Source organism: Aotus nancymaae, unplaced genomic scaffold (genome assembly GCF_030222135.1).
Source record: "Aotus nancymaae isolate 86718 unplaced genomic scaffold, 86718_ANA_hifiasm-v0.15.2.pri h1tg000057l, whole genome shotgun sequence".
NCBI lineage: Eukaryota > Metazoa > Chordata > Mammalia > Primates > Aotidae > Aotus > Aotus nancymaae.
The window spans coordinates 92,199-118,934 of NW_026988471.1; the positions used below are offsets into that span (position 1 = coordinate 92,199).

General features: G+C 44.1%; 1 pseudogene; it reads left to right on the forward strand.

Moving 5' to 3' along the window:
* Positions 1 to 202: 202 nt before the first annotated feature.
* On the forward strand, positions 203 to 15,470 carry LOC135269712 (serine/threonine-protein kinase Nek7-like; annotated as a pseudogene).
* Positions 15,471 to 26,736: the final 11,266 nt, after the last annotated feature.

Here is a 26,736-nt window from a genome sequence, read left to right on the forward strand (position 1 = left end):
GTATACCAAATATCTTTTAAAAGGGCATTAGGCTCTCAGAAAGTATGAAACAATAATGGATAAAATGCACGTACAATATAAGTAAGAAAGTAACTTGAAGAATAATATAAAAAAGTGTCTGAAGGGGACCAATCAGAACGTCAGTAAAACCCACGAATAAGAACTGAGGCTTATCCTATAGCGTACAATTACGACTTAAGGAATGCACGGGCCACCGGCTCCTCAGTTCCAACCACAGACGGCCTGACAACCAGACACAGGCTGTAACACATCAGCCAACTTCCGAACAGAAAAGAAAAGTGGGCATGGACGATTTAGTGACGTTTATAGAGCAGCCTGTCTCTCGGATGGAGTACCAGTAGCTTTAAAAGAAGTGCAGACATTTGATTTAATGGATGCCAAAGCATGTGCTGATTATATACCAGAGAAATAGATCTTCTTAAGCAAATGTAATAAAATATTACGCCTCATTCACTGAAGATAATGAACTAAACACACTGTTGGAACTGGCAGAGGCTGGCGACCTATCCAGAATGATAAAGCATTTTAAGAAGCAAAAGAGGCTAACTCCTGAAAGAGCTGTCTAGAAGTACTTTGGAACACGTGCATTCTCGGAGAGTCATGCAGAGAGATTTAAAACCAGCCAATGTGTTCATTATAGCCACTGGGGTGGTAGAACTTGGAGATCCTGGTCTCTTGGCTGTCTACTGTATGAAATGGCTGCATTACAGAGTCCTTTCTATGGTGACAAAATGAATTATACTCGCTGTGTACGAAGACAGAACAGTGTGACTACCCACCTCTTCCTTCAGATCACTATTCACGAGAACGACGACAGGAAGTTGATATGTGCATCAACCCAGATCCAGAGAAGCGACCACATCACCTTGCACATGTGAAATTTTTGTTTTCCAAACAGGATCACCACACACTACTAAAAATCCCATGGGGCAATGAAATGCTCCACATTCCCAAAGCGGTTCCCACGCATACAAAGTCGATAGAGTGCCATCACCCACTTCAATTTTAAATTACTTCCCAAGGCTTTAGTTACCCAATGATTTGTGACAGGTACTAACAGAGAAACACAGGCCAAAGGACACAACGAGGGTGCCTAGGAGCGCATTCAATGAAGGTCGCAGATAATTTAGAAAGTTTATTTTGCCAATGTTGAGGACACAACTTGTGACACACTTTTGAAATCATGACAACATGTGCCCAAGGCAGTCAGGGCACAGCTTTGCTTTATACACTTTAGGGAGACATGAGACACCAATCAATAATGTAGAAAGTATACTGGTTTTGTGACAGGACAACTTGCAGCAAAGGCAGGAAGACGTGAAACAAGAAGGAAGCTTCCAGGTTACAGATCAGTAACACACACATGGTTACATTCTTTTGAGTTTCTAACTAGCCTCTCCAAAGGAGGCAATCAGATGTGCATCGATCTCAGTGACCAGAGGGGTGAGTTTGAATAGAACAGGTGGTAGGTTGGCATTAAGCAGTTTCCAGCCTGAGTTTTCCTTAGTGATTTTAGGGGTCCAAGAATTTTTCTTTCACATTTCCCTCCTTTTCTTTTTAAAAGACAAAACTGACAGGTAAATTTGTAACCTCTATGGCACACAATAATTTTAACATAACGGTTAGGGTTATTACTGATAACGTACACTAAGTCTTATCAGAAATACAGGAGTTTCCCATCATTTTAGAATACACACCAATAACATATTTATACAAACAGGCCAGGTGTAGTGGCTCATGCCTGTATTCCTAGCCCTTTGAGAGGCCAAGGCAAGCAGATCACCTGAGGTCAGGAGTTCAAGAACAGCCTGGCCAACATGGTGAAACCCCATCTCTCCTAAAAATACAAAAAGGAGCAGGGCATGGTGGTGTATGCCTGTAGTCCCAGCCACTCAGGAGGTTGAGGCAGGAGAATCGCTGGAATCCGGGAGGCAGAGGTTGCAGTGAGCTGAGATAGCACTACTGCACTCCAGACTGATGACAGAGCCAGACTCTGTCTCAAAAAAAAAAAAAAAAAAGGAAAAAGAAAAAACATATTTATAAAAATAAAGCCCAAAGAAAACCAAATACCATTTCATACTTGACAAAAGTAAACCAAATTATGTCATTTTTGGACTTTAGGAAACGTAATATCTTAAAGGATGCATTACGATAGAAAAAGACATAATTTATAATTTGATTTCGGAAAGTTTGTCAAATATAAAATGTTTTTTTAAAAAATAGGATTACAGGACATTGTATAGTCATTTATTTAACCAAAGTGATAATTCAAGGATTTTTTTAAAAAGTGAAAAACCTTCATTCTTTGAGACAGGAGACTTAATTTTCTAAGCAAGAAGCCCTAATAAAAACAGCATTAAGCCAATTGCATTTATTTTTTCAAAATTCTGTAAACAACCTATAAAATGTAATGTTGATTATAAATGTAACTTCCATAAGCCTTTTATAACGTTTATTAAGGAGTTGGGTAATGCTTCCAGAAAATCTTGTTAATCTGACACCAGCATCCATATACTGATTTTGCATCAGTGTGTCTTTGACATTAATAAGTATTTTATAGAGAAACTGAACTTATCTTTCAAAATCAGCCCTTACAATCTTAGGCTCCCACCTCTTTTGCAATAGTACCTGGGTCTTGAAAAGTTGATTAGCTTTAATTTCTTGCCTTGTGTCTCAAGAATGCAGTTTGTTTTGACTGGCATCTTCTATGGGGCCTGAATATGAGGTTTTAATTGCTGCCAGTGTTTAAGATTTAACAGGACTTGGTGTCTTTTTTAGACCTAGGGGTTAAAAGCTCTGTAACTCAATGTTACAAGAATTTTGAAGGCATATACAGGAAGATACATGGATGTAATAACCTTAATTTAAAAAACAATGATCTCCGTTTTTTTCCTAAGCAAATAAAAACTTAGTAATGACAACTTGCCTATATAAAAGGTTTTGGTTTTTTTAAATATGTGAGTCCTCTTATTGTTTCTTACACTGACTGTTCGTGACACGGTCAGACTTTCTGCTTTGTTCTGAATATCCCTTCTTTTTAGACAATCAGTTATTTTACTTTAGGACTAAACTTACTATACAGAATTCTTTCTTATATAATGTTATTTCTCTTTAAGCAGTTTTTTTTTTTTACTTAAAAACAACTTTTTTATTTTGTTACTTTCTTGATGTCTTTTTTTATTTCCCGGTCCCTTTTATCTTGTTTTATACATAGCCTTTAAATATGCTTTGAATTAGATAAAAGTTGCTCACTTTTTTTTTTTATTAAAGACACACTTTTTGTTTTGGCAAGAATGTTTTCCTACAATATGTGCTTATTGGAAAATACTCAAATAATGAAATATCTATTATTTAACTTTATATTCTAAATTATGACAAGTTTGTCTACAAGTATCCCATTACATTTACCTAATTATTTTAATTGTTTACCTGGATTATTTATGAAAACAGAGTCATTATTTAAAGTTATAAAACTCTCATTGCAAAATTATAACTAAAACAGTGAAAAGAAGATTTGACCTAACTGGCTCCATTTTGCTCATAACCTCCAAGTTGTCTTCATTCATTCCCAGGCATAGGCCAAGCTAACGTTGGGAGGAACTTGGTTTACGATTTAGCTTTGAAACAAAGGCAGTCACAGTGCTTTCCTTATTGTCTGTGGACTCCACTGCCAAAAGTCACTGGATTAGAAGTGTTAGTAATTTTAGTAAATTCAGGATGCAGCTATTTTCACTGAACCCATATCAATGTCTTACTTACTAAAAATTACTCAAGTAAAGATAATTCTTTTTGGGGCTGGGTTTATAGTTTTGAAACCCCAGTGCCAAATTTTGACACCTTATAGTATTTGGCAGGAATATGTATGAAACTGCCTGATTACTAAATGTAAACAAAAATGTATGCTGTCAATCCTTCAGACATTTCTCATATTACTTCACCAATAATGTTAAAGCTAGCTTATCTATTAAAGATTCTACTTAAGTTACATAAACTTGAAAAAGCATTTAATGGGTCTGTTTTAGTATCTAACTTAAGCCCTTTTATTTTTCTTTAAGCCAATTAATTAGAGCTCTTTTATACATTTTTAGCAGTGGAACTTTCTGGACACAACACATAAATACACATAAAAACCTATTAGCCATGCCCATGGAAGTACAAACTGCCTTTGCAAAATTATAACTGAGGAAATTATGAGGGTGAAAGAAATCAAACCTAACCAACTCTGTCTTGCTTCTAACACTTAAGCTGTCTTTGTCCATTCCTGGGTGTAAGCTGAACTAGCTTTGGGAAGGAATTTACTTCATGGTTTGACTCTGAAACCAAATTGGTAACAGCCCTTTCCCAACAAGAACCCCTCTTGCCTGGGGACCAACCTGCCTTTGCAAGACTAACATATTAGCTACAAGATTAGAAATTACAGTTTAGGGGTCATGCAGTCTCTGCTCCAAAAGTCTGAACTTCCCCAAATTGCTCCTGTGGGTAACATCACAATTGTAAAGCCTAAGATAAGTGCTTGATATATGCTGCAGACCCTGCCCAGGCGGGTAATCTGACCCAACCACCAGTTGTGCCATCACACCCATGAACAGAAGACAGCAAGAAAACATAACTTCAACCTCCTGTGATTTCATCTCCAACCTGATCGATCCCCACTTCCCAAGCCCCTACCTACCAAATTGTCTTCCTCTGGTTCCCGAATGCTGGTGGAGATTGACTTGAGTAATAAATTCCCATCTGCCACAGTTGGCTCTGCATGAATTGCTCTTTCTCCACCGCAAATCCCCTGTCTTTATAAATCAGTCTGCATAGGCAGCTGGCAAGGTGAACCCACTGGGCTGTTACAGGACATTTTATAGATTTAAAGACCCCCCCTTTTTTTTTCCTATCTTAGACTTTGAGATTCTTATTAACCTGTTTCACAACCCTAAGCAGTTGTCGGCTAAATAGCCTTAAATTTGAACATTAAAGAAAATAACTCAGTTGAAAATCAAATGGCAAAACTTAGATCATGAACTACAGAAAGAAAAACTCTGGTGGTGCTAGGCGGAGACACTCATATTTTTTGTTGAGCAAAATTAAACATAAAATTAAACTATGCTCTTCCTTAAAAACCCAAGAGTAATTCCTAATAATCCAAAAAGAAGGAATCCTTCCCAAATCATTTTATGAGACCAACATCATCCTGATACCAAAACCCGGCAGAGACTCAACAAGAAAAGAAAACTACAGGCCTATATCCACGATGAACATAGATGCAAAAATCTTCAATAAAATACTGGCAAGCCGATTGCAACAGCACATCAAAAAGCTTATCCACCATGATCAAGTAGGATTCATCCCGGGGATGCAAGGCTGGTTCAATATACGCAAGTCTATAAATGTAATTCACCACATAAACAGAACCAAAGACAAAAACCACATGATTATCTCAATTGATGCAGAGAAGGCCTTCGACAAAATTCAACAGCGCTTTATGCTAAAAACCCTCAATAAACTAGGTATTGACGGAACATTATCTCAAAATAATAAAAGCTATTTACGACAAACCAACAGCCAATATCATACTGAATGGGCAAAAACTGGAAGCATTCCCTTTGAAATCTGGCACTAGACAAGGATGCCCTCTCTCACCACTCCTATTCAATATAGTACTGGAGGTTCTAGCCAGAGCAATCAGGCAAGAAAAAGAAATAAAGGGTATTCAATTAGGAAAGGAGGAAGTCAAATTGTCTCTATTTGCAGATGACATGATTGTAAATCTAGAAGACCCCATCGTCTCAGCCCAAAATCTCCTGAAACTGATAAGCAACTTCAGCAAAGTCTCAGGATACAAAATCAATGTGCAAAAATCACAAGCATTCCTATACACCAATAACAGACTTAAAGAGAGTCAAATCAAGAACGAACTGCCATTCACAATTGCTACAAAGAGAATAAAATACCTAGGAATACAACTAACAAGGAACGTAAAGGACCTCTTCAAGGAGAACTATAAACCACTGCTCAACGAAATAAGAGAGGACACAAACAGATGGAGAAACATTCCATGTTCATGTTTAGGAAGAATCAATATCGTGAAAATGGCCATACTGCCCAAAGTAATTTACAGATTCAATGCTATCCCCATCAAGCTACCAATGACCTTCTTCACAGAACTGGAAAAAAACACTTTAAACTTCATACGGAACCAAGAGAGAGCCCGCATAGCCAAGTCAATTCTAAGCAAAAAGAACAAAGCGGGAGGCATCACACTACCGGACATCAAACTATACTACACAAGGCTACAGTAATCAAAACAGCATGGTACTGGTACCAAAACAGAGATATAGACCAATGGAACAGAACAGAGGCGTCGGAGGCAACACAACTTATCTCCAACCATCCGATCTTTGACAAACCTGACAAAAACAAGCAATGGGGAAAGGATTCCCTGTTTAATAAATGGTGTTGGGAAAACTGGCTAGCCATACGCAGAAAGCAGAAACTGGACCCCTTCCCGACACCTTACACTAAAATTAACTCCAGATGGATTAAAGACTGAAACATAAGACCTAACACCATAAAAACCCTAGAAGAACATCTAGGCAAAACCATTCAGGACACAGGCATAGGCAAGGACTTCATGACCAAAACACCAAAAGCATTGGCAACAAAAGCCAAAATAGACAAATGGGACCTAATGAAACTCCACAGCTTCTGCACAGCAAAAGAAACAGTCATTAGAGTGAATCGGTAACCAACAGAATGGGAAAAAAATTTTGCATTCTACCCATCCGACAAAGGGCTGATATCCAGAATTTACAAATAACTAAAACAGATTTGCAAGAAAAAAACAAGCCCATTCAAAAGTGGGCGAAGGATATGAACAGATACTTTACAAAAGAAGACATACGTGAAGCCAACAAACATGAAAAAATGCTCATCATCACTGGTCATTAGAGAAATGCAAATCAAAACTACATTGAGATACCATCTCACACCAGTTAGAATGGTGATCATTAAAAAATCTGGAGACAACAGATGCTGGAGAGGATGTGGAGAAATAGGAACACTTTTACACTGTTGGTGGGAGTGTAAATTAGTTCAACCATTGTGGAAGATAGTGTGGTGATTCCTCAAGGATCTAGAAATAGAAATTCCATTTGACCCAGCAATCCCATTACTGGGCATATATCCAAAGGATTATAAATCGTTCTACTATAAGGACACATGCACACGAATGTTCATTGCAGCACAGTTTACAATAGCAAAGACCTGGAACCAACCCAAATGCCCATCGATAATAGACTGGATAGGGAAAATGTGGCACATATACACCATGGAATATTATGCAGCCATCAAAAATGATGAGTTTGTGTCCTTTGTAGGGACATGGGATGAACCTGGAAGCCATCATTCTCAGCAAACTGACACAAGAACACAAAATCAAACACCGCATGTTCTCACTCATAGGCGGGTGTTGAACAATGAGAACACATGGACACAGGGAGGGGAGCATCACACACTGGGGTCTGTTCGGGGGAAATAGGGGAGGGACAGCGGGGGGTGGGGAGTTGGGGAGGGACAGCATGGGGAGAAATGCCAGATATAGGCGATGGGGAGGAAGGCAGCAAATCACACTGCCATGTGTGTACCTACGCAACAATCTGGCATGTTCTTCACATGTACCCCAAAACCTAAAATGCAATTAAAAAAAAAAAGATTTGTTCTGCTGCTCCGATAGGAAGACAGCACTTTGTATTAAAAAATGACAACTTGACTGTTAAAAAATGGCATCTTTTACAGTGATGGAGGTTGAATGTTATTCACGTTTTGTTAAACATCTGTGCTTCCTCTTTTGTAATATCTACTTACTCATTTTACCCATTTTCCACTGGGACCTTAGTGCTTTTCCTGATAATCTGTATAAGCTCTTTGCAGAGCCTCTAGTTCTCATATTGGCTGCAAATGTTTTCTCGATCTATTTTCCTTCTTTTCCTTGGCACACATTTTCACATGTGTATGTAGTTTTACATTTGCATGTGGTGTATTTCTATGTAAATCGTCTTTTCCATTGTGAATTCTTCCATTGAATTTGTACTAAGTTTAGATCTTTCTCCATGATCAGATAGTAACCTATTACCTGTTTAAATCCTAATCTTTAATAGTTTTTGATGATATAAAGTGACAAAATAGATATTTTCCTCCAAAAAAAAAAAAACCCAAGAGTAGCCTCTGTTGCAATAACTATTTTAGTGAAAAAACATCAAGAGAAAATAGAATTCAGTCAACTGAGAAGAAAAAGACAAAAAAAACAATTTTGCTGAAAAAAAAAAGACAAGGTCTTAGAAGAGTAAAACAAACAACCAACCAACAAACGAAAACATGAAGGCCTTTCAAATGCAAGCACGCACACATGCACTCACTCGCCTTTCCAATGCAAACACGCACACACGCACTCACTCGCCTTTCCAATGCAAACACGCACACACGCACTCACTCGCCTTTCCAATGCAAGCACGCACACACGCACTCACTCGCCTTTCCAATGCAAACACGCACACACACACACACGCACTCACTCGCCTTTCCAATGCAAACACGCACACACACACTCACTCGCCTTTCCAATGCAAACACGCACACACGCACTTACTCGCCTTTCCAATGCAAACACGCACACACGCACACACGCACTCACTCGCCTTTCCAATGCAAACACGCACACACGCACTCACTCACCTTTCCAATGCAAACACGCACACACGCACTCACTCGCTCTTGGATGTTACCCTTTTAATTAAGCTAAATTTTAACAAGTTCTTTTTTTAAAAAAAAAAAAACTCTTTTAACCTTATTACTGTATTTCAGCTAGGACAAAATTCTGCTAAACTAACAATGGTCGCACAAATTATATGATTTCTGAGCACTCTTAAGTGTGAGCAGAAGTAATACCAGCTGGTTGTTCAATGCGAACTTTATTCTTTAAAAGGAATTTGCAAGACAGAATCCCAAACCAGTTTCTTACCTAAGGTCTCAGGCTACAGACTGCTCAGGATACAAAATCAATGTGCAAAAATCACAAACACTCCTCTACACCAATAATAGACAAGCAGAGAGTCAAATCACGAATGAACTCCCATTCACGACTGCTACAAAGAGAATAAAATACCTAGGAATACAATTTACAAGGTACGTGAAGACCTCTTGAAGGAGAACTACAAACCACTGCTCAAAGAAATAAGAGAAGACACAAACAAATGGAAAAGAAAAATCCATGCTCATGGATAGGAAGAACCAGTATCGTGAAAATGGCCATACCATCCAAAGTAATTTATAGGTTCAATTATATTCCCATCAAGCTACCACTGACTTTCTTCACAGAAGTAGAAAAAACTACTTTAAATTTCGTATGCAACCAAAAAAGAGCCCGTATAGCAAAGACAATGCTTAGCAAAAAGAACAAAGCTGGAGGCATCACACTACCTGACTTCAAACTATACTACAAGGCTACAGTAACCAAAAAAGTATGTTACTAGTACCAAAACAGATACATATACCAATGGAACGGAACAGAGGCCTTGGAAATAACACCACACATCTACAACCACTTGATCTTCCACAAACTTGACAAAAACAAGCAACGAGAAAGGATTTCCCATGTAATAAATGGTGCTGGGAAAACTGGCTAGCCATAGGCAGAAAACTGAAACTGGACCCCCTACTTACACCTTATAGAAAAATTAAATCAAGATGTATTAAAGACTTAAATGTAAAACCTAAAACCATAAAAACCCTAGGAGAAAAGCTAGCCAATACCATTCAGGACATAGGCATGAGCAAAGACTTCATGACTGAAACACCAAAAGCAATTACAACCAAAGCCAAAACTGACAAATGATGTCTAATTAAACTAAAGAGCTTCTGCACAACAAAAGAAACTATCATCAGAGTGAACAGACAATCTACAGAGTGGAAGAAAATTTTTGCAATCTACTCATCTGACAAATGTCTAATATCCAAAATATACAAGGAACTTAAACAAATTTACAAGAGAAAAATAACCCCAACAAAAAGTGGATGAAGGATATGAACAGACACTTCTCAAAAGAAGACATTTATCTGGCCAACAAACATATGAAAAAAGCTCATCATCGCTGGTCATTACAGAAATGCAAATCAAAACCACAATGAGACATCATCTCACAACAGTTCGAATGGCAATCATTAAGAAGGCAGGAAACAAAAGACTCTGGCAAGGATGTGGAGAAATAGAAATGCTTTAACACTATTGGTGGGAGTGTAAATTAGTTCAACCATTGTGGAAAAGTGTGACAATTCCTCAAGGATCCAGAAATTCCATTTGAGCCAGCAATCACATTACTGGGTATATATCCAAAGGATTATAAATCATTCTACTATAAAAACACATGTACACACATGTTTATTGCAGCACTATTCACAATAGCAAAGACTGGGAACCAACCCAGATGCCCATCAATGATAGACTGGATTAAAAATATGTGGTATATATACACTGTGGAATACTACGCAGCCATAAAAAAGAGTTCATGTCCTTTGCAGAGACATGGATGAAGCTGGAAATCATCACTCTGAGCAAACTAACACAAGGACAGAATACCAAACACCACGTTTTCACTCATAAATGGAAGTTGAACAATGATGAACATATGGACACAGGGAGGAGAACGTCACACACCAGGACTCATCACGGGGTAGAGGGCAAGGGGAGGCAGAGCAGTAGGACAAATACCTAAAGCGTGTGGGGCATAAATCCTAGATGCTGGGTTGATAGGTGCAGCAAACCACCACGGCACACGTACACCTATGTAACAAATCTGCATGTTCTGCACGTGTATCCCAGAACGCTTAAAAAAAATAAAAGGCCACAATAATTTAGTAGGTAGGCCCTGGTGGTTTCAATGCAATTCCCGTGTGTAAGAATCATGATCCATCAAGCACAATATCACCAGTGAGTGAAGTTTTAACTAAGAATTATGCAAGGAGGCCGGGCGCGGTGGCTCACGCTTGTAATCCCAGCACTTTGGGAGGCCGAGGCGGGTGGATCACGAGGTCAAGAGATCGAGACCATCTGGTCAACATGGTGAAACCCCGTCTCTACTAAAAATACAAAAAAAATTAGCTGGGCATGGTGGCACATGCCTGTAATCCCAGCTACTCAGGAGGCTGAGGCAGGAGAATTGCCTGAACCCAGGAGGCGGAGGTTGCGGTGAGCCGAGATCGCGCCATTGCACTCCAGCCTGGGTAACAAGAGCGAAACTCCATCTCAAAAAAAAGAATTATGCAAGGAAACATTACTGATAGATTTACCATCTATGAATGTATTTACATTCTTATAACAAACTTTTAGTGCAAGATTACTAATGTTGATGTGGCTATATACCTCTGCTCCCTCCAGAGTACAAACATGTACACCCACCCCCCCGGCCTTCACACAATCTAGTGAAATCATGAAATTGTTAACAGCAAAGTAAAACAAGAGTATAGGTCACCAATGAAGAAATTATTTTCACAAATTTTTGGAAGATAACGAAGGATGAAATAGGAAGCTGCTGTCCAGATTAGTCGCAGGAGACAGGAGTCCACTGTCCTGAGTAACTTCTAAAAGGCTCCAGGCCCAGAACCAAAGGTAGGGTGAGTGAGGAAAAGAGGGGTGCTTTTTAACAGCTGAGTCTTACAAGCCACAAATCATTTATCTGAACAATTGCTCACTGATAACAGTGATGTTGTTACCAGTGCTTTGCTGCAACAAATGATGCTGTGAAGGCCAGCCACGTACAGAAAATCCTTGCACTACTCTAAAGTACATCTACTTACACACACTTTCCTAAGGTGCTCCCCCACCGTCTTCTGAATCTGAGTCTACTCATGAAATGTCTGGATACGATGAAACAGAAATGTCATGCAAGAACAGCACAGTTACGTTTTAGTACGATAGTGAAGGGGTTTTAGAAATTTTAGATGTAAATATTTAAAACCTAAGAAATAGAAGATAAAGTGGAAGGGTGCCCACATTAATTATATCTGACATTACTGTCCCTTTTAATTTTAGCCAACTTGCTCACATACAGAATTCTTTACAAAGTTAACTTTCATCAACTTTCTATAACTTGCTTAAACTTTATTTTCTTTCAACTAAAAATAATTCTTAAACTTTCTAAATTAGGCAAAACTTTTTTTTTTAAGAAAAATCATATTTCCATGCCTTTTAAAAATCAAAAAAACGTAATTTTTCTTTTCAGTGTAAGCAGTTTTAATTACGTACCACGTGCTGCAGAGTCTACAAGATACACGTATACAAGACAGAACTGCAGATAAAGTCTGACTTTCCAGCATAGCTAGGGGATGGCTAACTCCACCTGTCAGGCCTTACCTAGAAACGTATCGGCTCCAAACCAGGTAAATGGAACCATTTCCCAAAGTCAAAGAATCAATTTACTACATTAAAGCATTTCTAAAATTTAACCTCTGACTTAAATTAGACCAAATGGATAAATTTTAAAGATATTTTTATTTTACCAACGATTTTAACAAATGTCATCTTTATTTCCCAAAGATTACTGAAGTCACATGAAATAAAAGGCATTAGAGCTTCTACTTTTATGACAAAACATTTAAGAGCTTTCATTTTCTTTTAAGCTGAGCAATTAGAGCTCTGTTACATACACATCAGACACACAACACTTCCAGACAGGAGAGGATCTCGCAGTTGTAAGTTTTTCTTTCCCATTTTATGAACCCTAACACAACTTTCACAGACCGTCCATGACGTGGGTTGAACTTGCTGACTTGTCCTGTATTTCCCTTCCATGATCACTCACTCTCCTTTAGGACAAGAATGTGCCATACAAGATCCTCTCCTGTGCGCCATTTCTTTCGTTCATAAACTTCCTTATCCTAAATACATCTTCATATCCACAACTTTCTTTAAGTCTCTCTCCCCTACTAATTTCTGATGCCCACCCAAACTAAAAAACTCAGATAATGCAAGGTAAAGCAGAGCAGAGCCTGAGATTTTGAGAGGGACCGAACTACTCTACAGCTACGTAATTTAACCATTTTCCTCTGGATTCATTGGATTCTAACCCTATGTATCTCAAATCTTATTAATATTACTGAATCTTAAAGGGGGTTGTGATGTCTTTAGTCTTTAGAAATATTAAACCTATAAACAAAAGACTATATGAGGTTAAACACTATTCAAATTTCTATAATGCTTTAAAACACTGAGGCCATGTTTTGAGAATTGCACCGAGGAAACTGCAGCCAATCTACGACTCTCTCTTCAAACTAAGCTATCCAGTAGTATTTATACATATTCTCCCATGTATCAACAGTACTTCACATGCTCATAACCTTAAAAATAACTAAAAAGGTCTCAAAATTATAGGCCTTACACATTTACATGGGCTTCAAAAATGATACAATGTAGATTATCTTTAAAGCAGTCAATAAAATGTATATACTTCCAGTGCAATCAGTAAAAACATAATAATTTATACCAAAGGTAGTAATACTAGAAATAAAAGAGAGCGCAACACTGCACATGCTCAAAGGTAAAAAGCCTAGCTGTTGGTTGTGAGTCTTTGCCTTGGGACATTAGACATGATTCTCCCCCTTCCTCTTCCCGTTGCAAAGATGTAGTGAGGAAGCAGCTCGTGCAGACGGCGATACCCTTAAAAATGGTGGCAGGGAAATAAAGGGGATACAGTCCATGTAATAATCTCATACACTGGAACTTATTACCCCCTGCCTCTTGCGTGTCTGCAGACAAATATCTGAGAGAATAAAATGGCTGACTGCTACCAATATTTTATGCAATGCTTCATTTTTTGACTCCTTGAGTAACTACTTACAAGGCATTAGCCCAATTATGCCAGAGGTTACAATTTTTTAAATTTTTGATTGAGTGAAAAATCAGAACTTGTCGATGACCTTGAGGAGTAGGATATAAGTAACTCCCACATGCTTAGCACTGCAATCATGGAACACTAGGCATAGCTGGGTTAGCAGGATTTCTATTCGCATAACTCACGATACAACTAATTTTTTTCCTCATCTCTAAAACATAGTAAGGGACCAGTTTCTTAAAAACACAACACAGTAACAATTTAACTCAGTTTTGGTTTGTTAAGGCCATTGCTTGGCATAAAGGAAACAATAAAAGGGGAAACGACCCCCACCACGGGTGTTGCAGCACTTGATAGGCCCCAAGAATAGAAACAGGAAATAGAAGCAGCAACAAAAGAAAATGAAGAGGAACAGGAAGATGAGGAAAAAAATGCAGACTGGAAGAAAGGAAAAACAACAGGTGCCAGAACTAGAAGGCCAATTATGATACATTTTATCCCTTCCCCAAATCAAGAAATTTGAAAAAGGCTAAGACTAACACAACAAAAAAACAAGCAAAAAGATACACAAACATTCATCCCCTAAATTTCGTTAAGAATGAGACAATGTTGCAACTCACACCTGGCTCAGGCACCAGCAGGAGGAGGGCACCCTCCAGAGACTGCAGGAGGACGGGGAGGAGTCCTCCTTGCCCTGGCTACGCCTCCACTGCTGCCACCAAGGCCTGTAGTACAATACCTACAGCTTCCTCCCCACCCCAGGCCAGGCTGGGCCCTGGAGCGCTCCTACTGCCCCTTCCTGGCCCCCAGACTTGCTGCTCCTGCCACAACTAGCGCCGATGCCAATACAACCACTGGGGCCACGGCACCCTCAATGCACCAGCCCACTCTAAAGGCTCCTACCACCTGGCCCCACCCTCCTACCACTGGGGTCAAGCTGCAGTCTCCATCACTGCCACCACTGGCGTGAGGCGAGCTGCAGAGCCTCACCATCTGCAGGCTCCAGCCTCCAGTGTACCACAGGTGCTTCCTCCTTCTCCTCCTCCTCCAGCCTGGCTTGGAGCAGCTGAACTGCAAAGCCTGAAAAGGCTAGAACAGGATTCAGGGAGTAGGAGCATTAGAGATTCACCTTGTCGTGCTGGCCACTGGGTGGCAGGTGCCAGTTTCAGCGAAGGCACTCATACCCACCCTCCAAAGTCCAGCCTCTCCTCCTGGCACAAGCTGGCCAGGAACTGGGGCCTGGGGTGGGTGTGAATCCCTTGACTGGAACCAGCCCCTAGCCAGGTCCAGCTGGCCAGGAATTGCTGCACCAACAAGGGCTGCACTCCTCGAGGAACAGAAATAGCAGAAACTCAGACCCAGCCAGCCCTCCGCACCCAAGTGCCAGTTCCATTCCTGATACCTCCACCCACAGCACCCTGTCCTCCTCACCCCCGTGGTGCCCACTACTCTCCCTGCTGGGTGGCCCCAGGTGGACTCCACAACACAGAGCACGAGGGCGAGGGCTGGGGAACCACGGCAGGGGTGTGGGCCCTGCAGTGCTCAGGATTGCAGGAGGAGGAGGAGATCTCCCTCTAGTCTCTAGAGTCCCAGAAGAGGAGAACGGTAACTTCTTTGGAGACAGCAGACCACCACTACCACTGTGGCCACCACCTCCGCAGCCCGCCAATGCCACTGGCAGTGTAGCCCCAGGATAGTAAGCCCAACACACCCCGCCCCAGCTGCAGGCAGTATAGCGCCAATACTGCCCCCGAGCCACCCCTCTGCCACAGACACTGTAGCACCTGATAGCGCGCACAGCCTGATCCCACCATGGGTGTTGCAGCACTTGATAGGGCCCCAAACCCACCCCCCAACCCCTCCACGGGCAGGGCAGCCTCCGATAGCGCACCCCAGCCACGGGCAGTGCAGCCCCGGCCATGCCCCTACACCACCCCGCGCTGTGGGGCATCGTGGCCCCAGGTAATGCCACCCGGCCAGACCCCCAACCCCCGCTTCTCCACGGCGGGCAGTGTAGTAAGAGACAGCGCTACTAACCCGCTCCCCGCCTCGGCAGTGCAGCTCAGCGCACACGGCCTGCCTGGCGCCGTCCCCCGGCCTCCCCTCTCTGCCCCGCCGCCAGAGGCAGCGCAGCCCCCAACAGCCAGACAACCCGCCGCACCGCCAGCAACGCAACCCCAGACAGTGCCCCCAACCGGCCCCCCGCCGCGGGCAGCGCGGCCCCCATAGGACGCCTGACCCGGCCCCCGAGGTGGGCGACGCGGCCCCAGATAACTCACCTCAGCGCCCGCGTTTCTACCGCTCTGGCCGAGCTGCAATCTCCGACGACGCCGCCAACCGCAGCGGCCCGGCAGGTGGCTCTTTCTCCCCGTCCGACGCCGCCGGCCGTCCTCCTACGGCTCGGACCGCGCTCGGTCACCGCCACCAGCCTCAGGGAGGCCGCGCCCCAGGCCCCGGCAGACTCCAGGCTCCAGCACGCGGCAGGCAACACGCTGTCCTCCTGCTTTGCTGCACCGGGGCGGACGCAGCCCAGGCGCAGACGCAGCAGAGCCGGATGTGGCCTGACGCCGCCGCCTCCGCGTGCTCCGCGTGCCCCGCGTGCCCCGCGTGCCGTACGTGCCCCGCGTGCCGTACGTGCCCCGCGTGCTCCGCGTGCCGTACGTGCCCTGCGTGCCCTGCGTGCCCTGCGTGCTCCTCTGCGTGCTCAGGTTACGGACGTGGGGGCCCAGGCCTCCTCTGATTGGACTTTATTTTCATGCTGTGATTGGTTGTTTTAAGACTTGCTCTCACCCAATCCGAGCATGATAATAAAGTCCAATCCGAGTCAGCCGGGAGGTTTTGTCTCGTTCAATCAGAACATGCAGGACAGGAGCCCCATTTGCATAACCTCAGTATATAACCGACTCTGAAGGGACGTCGAGCCACCCCAGGGTTCCGTGTCTGCGGGCGGAGCTGTTTCGTGCCCGGCTCAGAGGACCGGGAGGAACGGGAACCGCCGACCCGAGGCTGGAGCCCGCAGCGTTGCGGCCCTTCTGGCGTAGCGGGCGGTTGCGAGGGAGACGGCGGCGCGGCGGGAGCGGTAGGAGGGGACATAGTTTCGGGGCAGATGGAGGGAGTTAAAGAGGGTGGTTAGTGACAAAGTAAAAAGAGGGTGACGAGGAGAAGGAGAAGGCGTCCCAAAAAGGCTTTGGGGAAAAGATGGTGGGAAAACCAGGATGGGGAGCGGTAGGGAGGGAAGGCTTTGCAGAAAGACAGTGGCTGAAAAGCTCGTGAGTAGATCGAGGGTGAGAGGGCGGCACGTGGGAGAAGGAGACGGCGCGGCGCGGCGGGAAACGGGCGGGCAGGAGGGAGCGAAGAGTCTGTGTGAACAGACAGTGGGGAGGAAAGTTTCTGGGTAGGCGGACGGGAAAGGGCGGCGAGCGGGAAGGGAGAGAAGGCTTTGCAGAGTGACGGCTGGGAGGGATGCCGGGCAAAGCGTTCTGCGGCAGACGGAGGAAGAAAAAGAGTCGCGAGAGGGAGGCGGCCGAAGGCGGTCGGGCAAAGACGCTGGGGAAATAATGGTGCGGGACAAAGCTGTGGCCCAGCTGCTCTGTAGGCATCTCTTGGGGTTAAACGGTTTTCACTCTGCTGAGTCAGTGCCAGCTATTCTGCTTCATCTTCAGAAGAGACTGAGCCTTTCCCCATCTTCCCTTCCCCACCCTCCACACCAAGTCCGTGGCACCCTTGAGGCCACAGGGTTGATGCCATGAGGCTTTTGTATTGAGCACTCTCTTTCCAAGCCCCTGTGAGAGGTTCCCATGGCCAAGGCCAAATCAAACTGTAGTTGAGTGTTGGGTGCTATTCAAGAAGCATCCCCTCTTTTCCTTCCTAATAGAGCCCGGAATTATTCAGTCACATGGTTTGAAACACGGGGTGGGTGCTGGTTGACTTAACTTACTTAACCTAACCGGCACTGTCTCACCCTGTCACAGTCACTTGTGCTAAGGTGGGTTCATAACTGAGGCTCGTGCCAGGTGCCGCACAGCACTCCCTGGGTTCCCCTAATGGACTTGGGGATGGGCAAGGGCATGAGTTGTTCCAATTAGAGTCAAATACAAGTTGCGCTAGATTGTTAGGAACAAAAATGTGCTTGTTCACGTTTCCTCTTTGATGGAGAACGCAGCCTCAGAAATTATTCCTGGAGATTTTGCCACACTCAGAATGAATCCGACTTCCCTGAAGACACAGCAGAAAATTGGGAAGAGACTGAGGCCTGGGTAGCATCCATGAGCTTCTCTTGGCTCAAATTCACCCTGAAGCCTGGCCTGCTTCTGAACTACCCACCTGAGTCAATAAATTGCCTTCCTATTAAAGTCAAATTGAGCTGGATTTTTATTTACTTGCCTCTGTAGGTGTTTTGTGAAGCTGATACTGTGTTTGTATCTGAGAATATTTACAGTTTCTCTCATAGTTGAATCAATCATTTCAAAGATGCTTTGAGGGTAAAAAGAATAATCAACTGTGAAGCGGTGAGTTGTGCCGCCAGGCACGATTCACTGGGCAGGGGAAAGCTTCGTTTCCTGGGCAGTAGAAAGTTTCATTTTAATGAGGCATCGTAAAGGACAGACTAAATTAAAGGGGGTGGTGACCTATGGCAGTAGAGGAGGCGTCTTGCATTCTTCTTACTGCAGAACCAGAAGCGTGTGTGGGAGGCAGCACACAAGACGGAAGGGATGCAAGGACAGAGGGCTGGGAAGGAAGGTGAACGGACGAGAACGAAGGATGAGGACCAGGAAAGATACCCGTGGCTTGGTGCGGAACTCTCCTAAAGACAGAGTGAGTAAGGGGATGCCTCAACTGCCTGAAGCAAGAGGAATTAAATGACAACTGGAACCATGAGATGTATTGTTGTTCATTGCAAATGGTCTTGGTGAAGTACTCACGGTTCTAGAAAACTGTTTGCGCATAAGTCTCAGGGGTGTTGGGGGAGGAAAGAGGTTTCCCCTACCCTCTTAGATTCTGTGGCTGGACCTGAGGATTAAACTGACATAAAGAAGATTAACAGAAGAAAAACATGCACATTGTATTTGATGTTAATTTTTTTTTATGTATACAAAGGTATTCATAAGGAAGAAATGCAGATTCACAGAAGTGGATAGGCCAGAGAGCTTATCTGCCATTTTAACAAAGAATGATGAGTTGCAGACGTGTCACAGGACAAAAGGAAAAAGGGATTTGGTCTGGGGAAAATTGTGAAGTGATCCGAAAACTCTGATCACTTTCCCCAAAACTAGTTGGGGAAACGAGTGGAAGAAGTGGGTGGTTTTAGTAGGGCCATCTCAGCACTGCCTCCCCATCTCCAGTGATGAGAATGGTCTCCTCTTTCTGGTAGGGGGGCATCTTTCTCAAAGGAATCTAAGCCCTAATTTTAGGTATACAAAGAGGAGCTGGAGAGGACTTCTGGCATCTGCTGTTTCTCGAGTGCCTTCCACTCTAACTCATCAGTACATCAAAGCAGCATAATTTGGGGTGGCATGTTCTGATTGCCCTCACTGTGAGGAGACGGGAAGCTCAGTACTGGCCACTCCTGATGGGCGAATGGGATGCTGTGGTGAGGGCTGGTGTTCTTTTATCTGGGTTACAAAGCTGGGAGGGCCAGTTCTGGTTGCTGCCCTCTCTTTCTCTGTCTGACATTCTGGAAGAGTTCACAGGCAAGAATGTGTCTCCTATGAAGTAATGCAAAGTAATAGTCTGGATGAGCAGATACAAATTTAATCTATGATAACCCAAAGCAGAATGAAAAGAAGGATAGAAATATGGAGCAGGGGAGAGAGAAATGAGAAAAACAGGGTGACTGCAAGGCAAAAGAGACCGGAAGAGTTCTGTGGCCAGGACCCAAGAAGCCGGGACAAATGGTCATCAGTTGCCTTGAGAATCGCTTTTAACCCAAGCCATGCAAGGTGGCGTATGACCCCGGTTGCATGATGTCCTTTTTCCTTTGGGAATGTGTGGGAAGGACTGGGGACTGACTTAGGAGGAAACATTACTGTGACCTATGAGTTAGGGTAAGGGAGGGCTTTGCCCGCCAGAAGCCTCTGAAGCTGACTCTTATGCAAAGGCGAGGCCACTCCCAGTGTAATGGCACAGGCCCTATCCCTTGAGTTCACAGCACTTGCATGTGGTTATAAACCACAGCATTCCCTCCCAAAGCAGATTCCCTATGCCTCAAACCACACAGGGAGCCTGTGGCGGTGAAGCTGGTCAGGAGGACCCAGCATGGGAGATTGAGCATGATGCCCAAGCTGTGCTTTTGGAAGGAGAATTCTGACCCTGCCTCACCTTAAGGCCCTCTGAGGGGAGAAAGTTCACATTTCTTTTATGTCAGTGTGTCCTGGCTGTATCCAAGGTTGTCTTCAGTCTTCTCACTCTGTGTGCTGGGGGACGGCACTCTTCAGTCAGCCGGGACAGGCCTGGGAAATGGGGAAGGAGGCCCTCCTGTTCAGTCTGTTACAGGAGTGCCATGTTTCCCCATAGCAAGAAACTGACGTGTGCACGTCCCAGAGGCTCACACGGAGGGCTCAGGGGGTTCCCTCCCCCAACCGCTGTCTCCATGAGCACAGTGCTTTAAAAACATATGTGATACTATGTGGAAATAATGCAGTGAGCATAAGACCTGCAGGTGCCCGTTTACATCACCCACCAGGGCCACAGATCAGAGGCTACTCACCCTGCAGGTTTGGGCAACTCCAAGTCAGAACAGGTCGAGGCCTCTGTCTTCACCAGTTTTCCTGGGTTATCACTAACACCTGATAATGGGCCTCAGGTTAATATTTTTCAGAGGAAAGAGTGTAAGGTTTACTCCATGAGTAAATTTCAGTCAAACATTCCCTTGTGAAATAATTTCCCAAGTAAAGAATGTGCACCCCATATGTAAGTGAAAAGATTTTGAAGCTCGATTAGAAGACGACATTCAGGAACTGTGCCATCTGCGGGAAGCTTCCTGATTTAGAGTTAGGCCGGAAGAGCTGCCGGTGAGGCCTGTGGACTGTGTCAGTGGGAGATATGCCAACCCTTCTGGAGACCCCTGGGAGCAGGCTCTGCAGTTAGAAGGTTTCGGATGCAAGCACTGGGGCCTCAGGCTCAAAAGGAGCCATGGGCTCCTTCCTGTTGCCTTGCCTTCTGCTAGGTCTGGTGCCAGAAAGGTGAGACTGCAAGGAAGATTCCACCTCAAGAAGGACAGCTGTAGGGATCAAAGGTTGGCACCTGCCAACACAGCGGGGTCGGAGGCACCCTGTGCTCTAAGAACGGCTGTGTTCCTCTGGGTGACTGGCATCCCAAGTTGCTGGGTCAGTCATGGGCACATCAGAGCAGGTGCTTGCTCTGTTATTTACAACCATCTACCAACAGGAATTTAACCAAATCAGAATGCCCGTTGGGTCCATTATACCCACTAATATACTTGTGTTTGTGAACATCAGAGTGCCTCAGCCCCACACAAGTCAAATGGAGACCTTATTGCCTGTATCCAACCCAGAAAAGTAGCAAATATACAAGGGCTGAGAGCCCTTGAACTCTCACCCCGGCACAGACTCTGTATGTATCCAGTCTGCTCTCTCTGTGCAAGTGGAAGGCACTAACCCCACAGTCTTGCCTGGAGAACAGTAGATTAAGGAATAATGGGGTCACTTGAACTCCTTGATGTCTCCAGGCCCTTCATTACCTGGTTTTTAACCTTCCTACGTCCTCCCCAGGGAAGTCATAGTCCTCTAGAGGACCACCGCCAATTGTGTGTATTGCTTAAGTATTTTACCTGCCTCTTAGTTAGTTGGATCTAGTCTAGGCTTGTTACACGCCTGTTGAAAGTGGGTGATTTGCAAAAGCCTGACGGTGGCTTTCCTGATTAAAGATAAATTCTTTTCTAATGCTAATAAAGCATGCAAAAATCTGGAGTTACAGAAAACCCTTGGCACTCAGACCAGGAGTGCTAAGAGCATGGGAAGAGGAGAGCATGGGAAGAGAACGTTGGGTGGAGAGAGAGAGCTTATTTTCACTAAGCGGGTGATTTCACTTAGGGGTGTGGTGGCTTTTCAGGGCCTTTCACAGACTGTAATGAACAGCCATCTCATTTCTGAGTGTTTATCCTCAGAACAATGAAACTGGTATCGCAAAGAAATAGCTGCACTCTGGTATTCACTGCAGCATTACACAAAATAACCAGGGTGTGGAATCTACCCATGTCCATCAGTGAATGAACTGATAGAAAGTGTAGTGTGTGTGTATGTGTGTGTGTATATATATAGGAAGTGTAGTGTGTGTATGCGTGTGTATATATATAGAAAGTAGTGTGTGTGTATGTGTGTGTGTATATATAGGAAGTAGTGTGTGTGTATGTGTGTATATATAAAGTGTGTGTGTATATATATAGAAAATGTAGCGTGTGTGTGTGTGTATATGTGAGTGTCTGTATATATAGAAAGTGTAGTGTATGTGTATATATATAAAGTGTGTGTGTATGTGTGTATATATATAGAAAGTAGTGTGTATGTGTGTGTATATATATAGAAAGTGTAGTGTGTGTATATGTATGTGTGTGTATATATATAGTGTAGTGTGTATGTGTGTATATACAGAAAGTGTAGTGTGTGTACGTGTGTGTATATATATAGAAAGTGTAGTGTGTGTGTATATATATAACGTGCGTGTGTGTGTATATATAGAAAGTGTAGTGTGTGTGTATGTGTGTGTATGTATATAGAGACAGTGTAGTGTGTGTGTATGTTTGTGTGTGTGTGTGTGTATATATATATAACATATATATACAGATAAAGCAGGTGCTTAGGAGCATGGGTTCTGGATTGGTAGTTTAATGGGCTGGCCCTGGGAAAGGCAATCTTTTCCCAGTAAACCCCAGATGCTACAGCATCAAGAAAACAGAAGACAAGAAAATACACTCGATGCATTCTGTTTGCACAGACGGAGTCTTCCTTTGCTTCCTCAAAGGAAGAGTGCACAGGAGCCTGGCACTCCTGGACCTGAGGAAACCCTGAAAGTGTTGGTATCTGCAGATCCTCTCCAAAAAGAGCTCGCCAGTCTCCTGTCTAAGACTGTAAGTCTGACCCCAGCATCCTGTATATGGAGGCAATGAAATACTATTCGGCCTGAAAAGCAGAAGGAAATCCTGTCACTTATGGCAACATGGGTAAATTTGGAGGACATTATGTTAAGTAAAATAAACCAGACACGGAGAGACAAATACTGCTTGATCTCACTTGTTTGTGGAATCTAGAAAAGTCAGTCATAAAAACAGAGAGTAAATGGTGGTTACCAGGGGCTGAGTGGGAGGAATGGAAAATGAGATGCTGGTCAAAAGACAAAGTTTCAGTCATAAGAGGAATAAGTTCTGGGATCTAAGGTACAGCACGGTGACGGTAGTTAATAAGACTACACTGTTTACTTGAAATTTGCCAAGAGTAGAACTTACATATCTGGATCTCTCTCTCTCTCGCTCACACACAATAGTAACTATGTGTTAATTAACTTGATGGTGGTAATTATTTTACTGTGTACACATATATGAAGTCACTACGTTGTAACCCTTGGATAAACACAATCTGATTTGTCAATTATTCCCCAATAAAGCCAGAAGAAGAAGAAAGCCCTCTCCCTACGTTTCATGTTTATTTTAACTGTTCCTCCTTCGTCTTCAGTTAACCGAACACGGGATGAGGGAGGGACAGTGATGTGGAGGAAATAAAGTCGAGATGAAGTCTTCATCCGCGTTTACTGAACAGCTACTGAAAGTGACCTGTAGTCCAATTTACATTGCTGTACGTCAGCATCTAAGGCCCTCAATGGAGGCTGGGGGCTGGATGGGACGGAAAGGCAGACGAAGGAATTCGATTCTCTCTCTTCTAGAGCGAGGGCACCTTCTTTTCCTGCCCTTGGATGTCCGAGCTCCAAGTTCTCTGGGGTTTGGATTCCAGGACTTGCACCAGTGCTCCCGACCCCTGACCCCCAACCTCCACCCAGGCTTTTCGGCCTTCAGCCTTGGACTGAGAGTTACAGCATCTGCTTCCCTAGATCTGATGTATTTGCACTTGGACTGAGCCGTGCTCCTGTCTTCCCTGGTTCCCCGGCTTGCACGTGGCCTGTCATGGGACTCCTTAGCCTCTCCAACCAAGGGAGCCAATTCCCCTAATCAGTCCCTCCCATGTATCTCTATCTATCCATCCATAGATAGAAAGATAGATTAGATCCATCGATTGATCGATAGATATCCTATTGGTTCTGACTCTCTGGAGAACCCCGACTAAAACATACAGCAACTTGAAACTATAAACTGGTTCACAGATCATTTAAACAAACGAGTCAATGGTATACATTGAATCCTCACGGGGGCTAATACAGTTATACAGCGATTGCCACCACGGATTGGGTGCCTCCTTTGTGCTCGGTGCTTTTAAACATGTCTCCATCCTCCAGTTTCATGCCCCAACGCTAACAGATGAGAAAACTGAGTCACGTTTGATGTGCCCCAGGTCAGGCAGCCCCTCAGCACATGACTCTGACCTGCTGTGGGAATTCCATGACCCTAAAACGTTTGGCTTCTATGAGCCTTGACTTCAGTTGTACCCACAGTACTTAGTGCAAAGATACTGACACTCCTTTTCAGAGTTCCAAGTTTAATCTCTGCTGTAATGCGTGTTTGCGAGAAAACGTTCTTCCTTGGAGAGGGACCTGCAGCTCTCTAACACTGATTCCAACACTACACCAGGAACACCGGCCATAGTGACACGCAGATACATCTGATGAGAGGGTTAGCGTTAGGTGTGCAATGCTGAGTCATGCTGGCAGGGAGGCAACAGCTTCCTGTGACCTTCAAGCCAGATTTGCTCACTCAACCCAAAGCCACCGGGAAAAGGTGAGTAATGCTTCCTTCCTGCCTCTGCCTGCACGGTGAAAGTGTTGGCAGTCGGCTCGGTTTCTCTCCTCACCTGTAAAAGGATGTTTGTGTAGCCTTGGAACACATGCAAGAATCTGCAGGTCGATGTTTGCAATGTGCATGTCTTGGCCTTTTCTTTTACTGTTGCTTAAAAGAAACCCACAGACCTTAAGCTGTACTGAACTTTCCAGTACTTCAAAGTAAATTTAAAGGATTTCCTGCTCTGTTTACAACTGTGGTCACTTCCCATTTATCTGAAATCGATAGCTACTGCTGAAATAATCGTAGTTCTCTAGACTTCTCTGAGGTGAGCTGGAAGGTCGTGGACTTCTAGTCCAGACTTAGGGTTCCATGGAATTCAAACTCTGTAGGGGAACTTGTGCCCCCGCAAACGGGCTATCAGCCAGTTCAGCACGTTGCCACAATGTGGCCCTAGTCAGCACTGCCCCGAGCTCTCTGGAATAGTTTGCTTTCCCTCAGATTTTCTCTTTGTTACTGTTCTTAAAACACATTTCATCTCGTGGAAAATTATCAACATAAACTGAACCACGATGGTCTGTCTTGCATGCTGCTTTGAAATTTGTGTGTGTGTGATGTTGGAATTCTGTCTCACCCGAGTCATTCAGGGGACGGTAACATGAGACCTTTAGGTAGTCCTGGAGTGGCATTTTGTATCAGACTCCACTGCATTTGGGTTTTGATCTTTTGAATCAGTTATTCCCTTGAGAAGTTATGACATCTTCTTAAGCATTCTGGTTGGCATTTAATCATTCCCATAAACCAGCACAGAGAGAGAATAGAGCTGACTTTGGAGCCAGGCAAATTTAGGTTCAAATCCCTACTCTTCTACTTATTAGTTCTTTGACCCAGGCAGGTAATGGGTTTCTCCACACCTCTGCTCCCACAGACATAAAATGATGATCCTTGCAGACGGTCGTGGGGTTACACGGAACATCCAACAGAAAGCCCGTGTACAGGGCCAGGCGTGGTGGCTCAAGCCTGTAATCCCAGCACTTTGGGAGGCCAAGGCGGGTGGATCATGAGGTCAAGAGATCGAGACCATCCTGGTCAACATGGTGAAATCCTGTCTCTACTAAAAATACAAAAAAATTAGCTGGGCACGGTGGCGCACGTCTGTAATCCCAGCTACTCGGGAGGCTGAGGCAGGAGAATTGCCTGAACCCAGGAGGCGGAGGTTGCGGTGAGCCGAGATCGCACCATTGCACTCCAGCCTGGGTAACAAGAGCGAAACTCCATCTCAAAAAAAAAAAAAAAAAAAAAAAAAAAAGCCTGTGTACAGTTTCTGCTACTGAAGATGCCTGGGGAAGTGCTGGGTTCCTGCTGGCATGGGACATTCTCCTCTGCCATTCTGGAGTGTGTGACAAGTTTCTCCTCAGGTCCTTTCAGGGAGGTCCTCCCACGTGCAGAACTGAAGCCTGGCTCCATCCATTTACTTTATGTCAGAGAAACTTTTTTTTTCTGAGACAGAGTTTTGCTCTTGTCACCCAGGCTGGAGTGCAGTGGCGTGATCTCTGCTCACTGCAACCTCCACCTGCTGGGTTCAAATGATTCTCCTGCCTCAGCCTCCAGAGTAGCTGGGATTACAGGTGCCCACCACCATGCCTGGCTAATTTTTGTATTTTTAGTAGAGATGGGGTTTCACCATATTGGTCAGGCTGATCTTAAACTCCTGACCTCAGGGGATCTGCCTGCCTCAGCGTCTCAAAGTGCTGGGATTACAGGAGTGAGCCACCATGCCTGGCCCATGTCAGAGAAACTTCTAATTGCCCTCAATCCTGACCACATGGTCTTCCCCACCAAGGAGGTAATGTTCTAAGCTGCCCTAATTTTGAGCAAGAGTGAAACTGCCAAACCAAGCACTTAGGATGCTCGAGTGCTCACAGTGGTTGTCGTTAGCTTCCT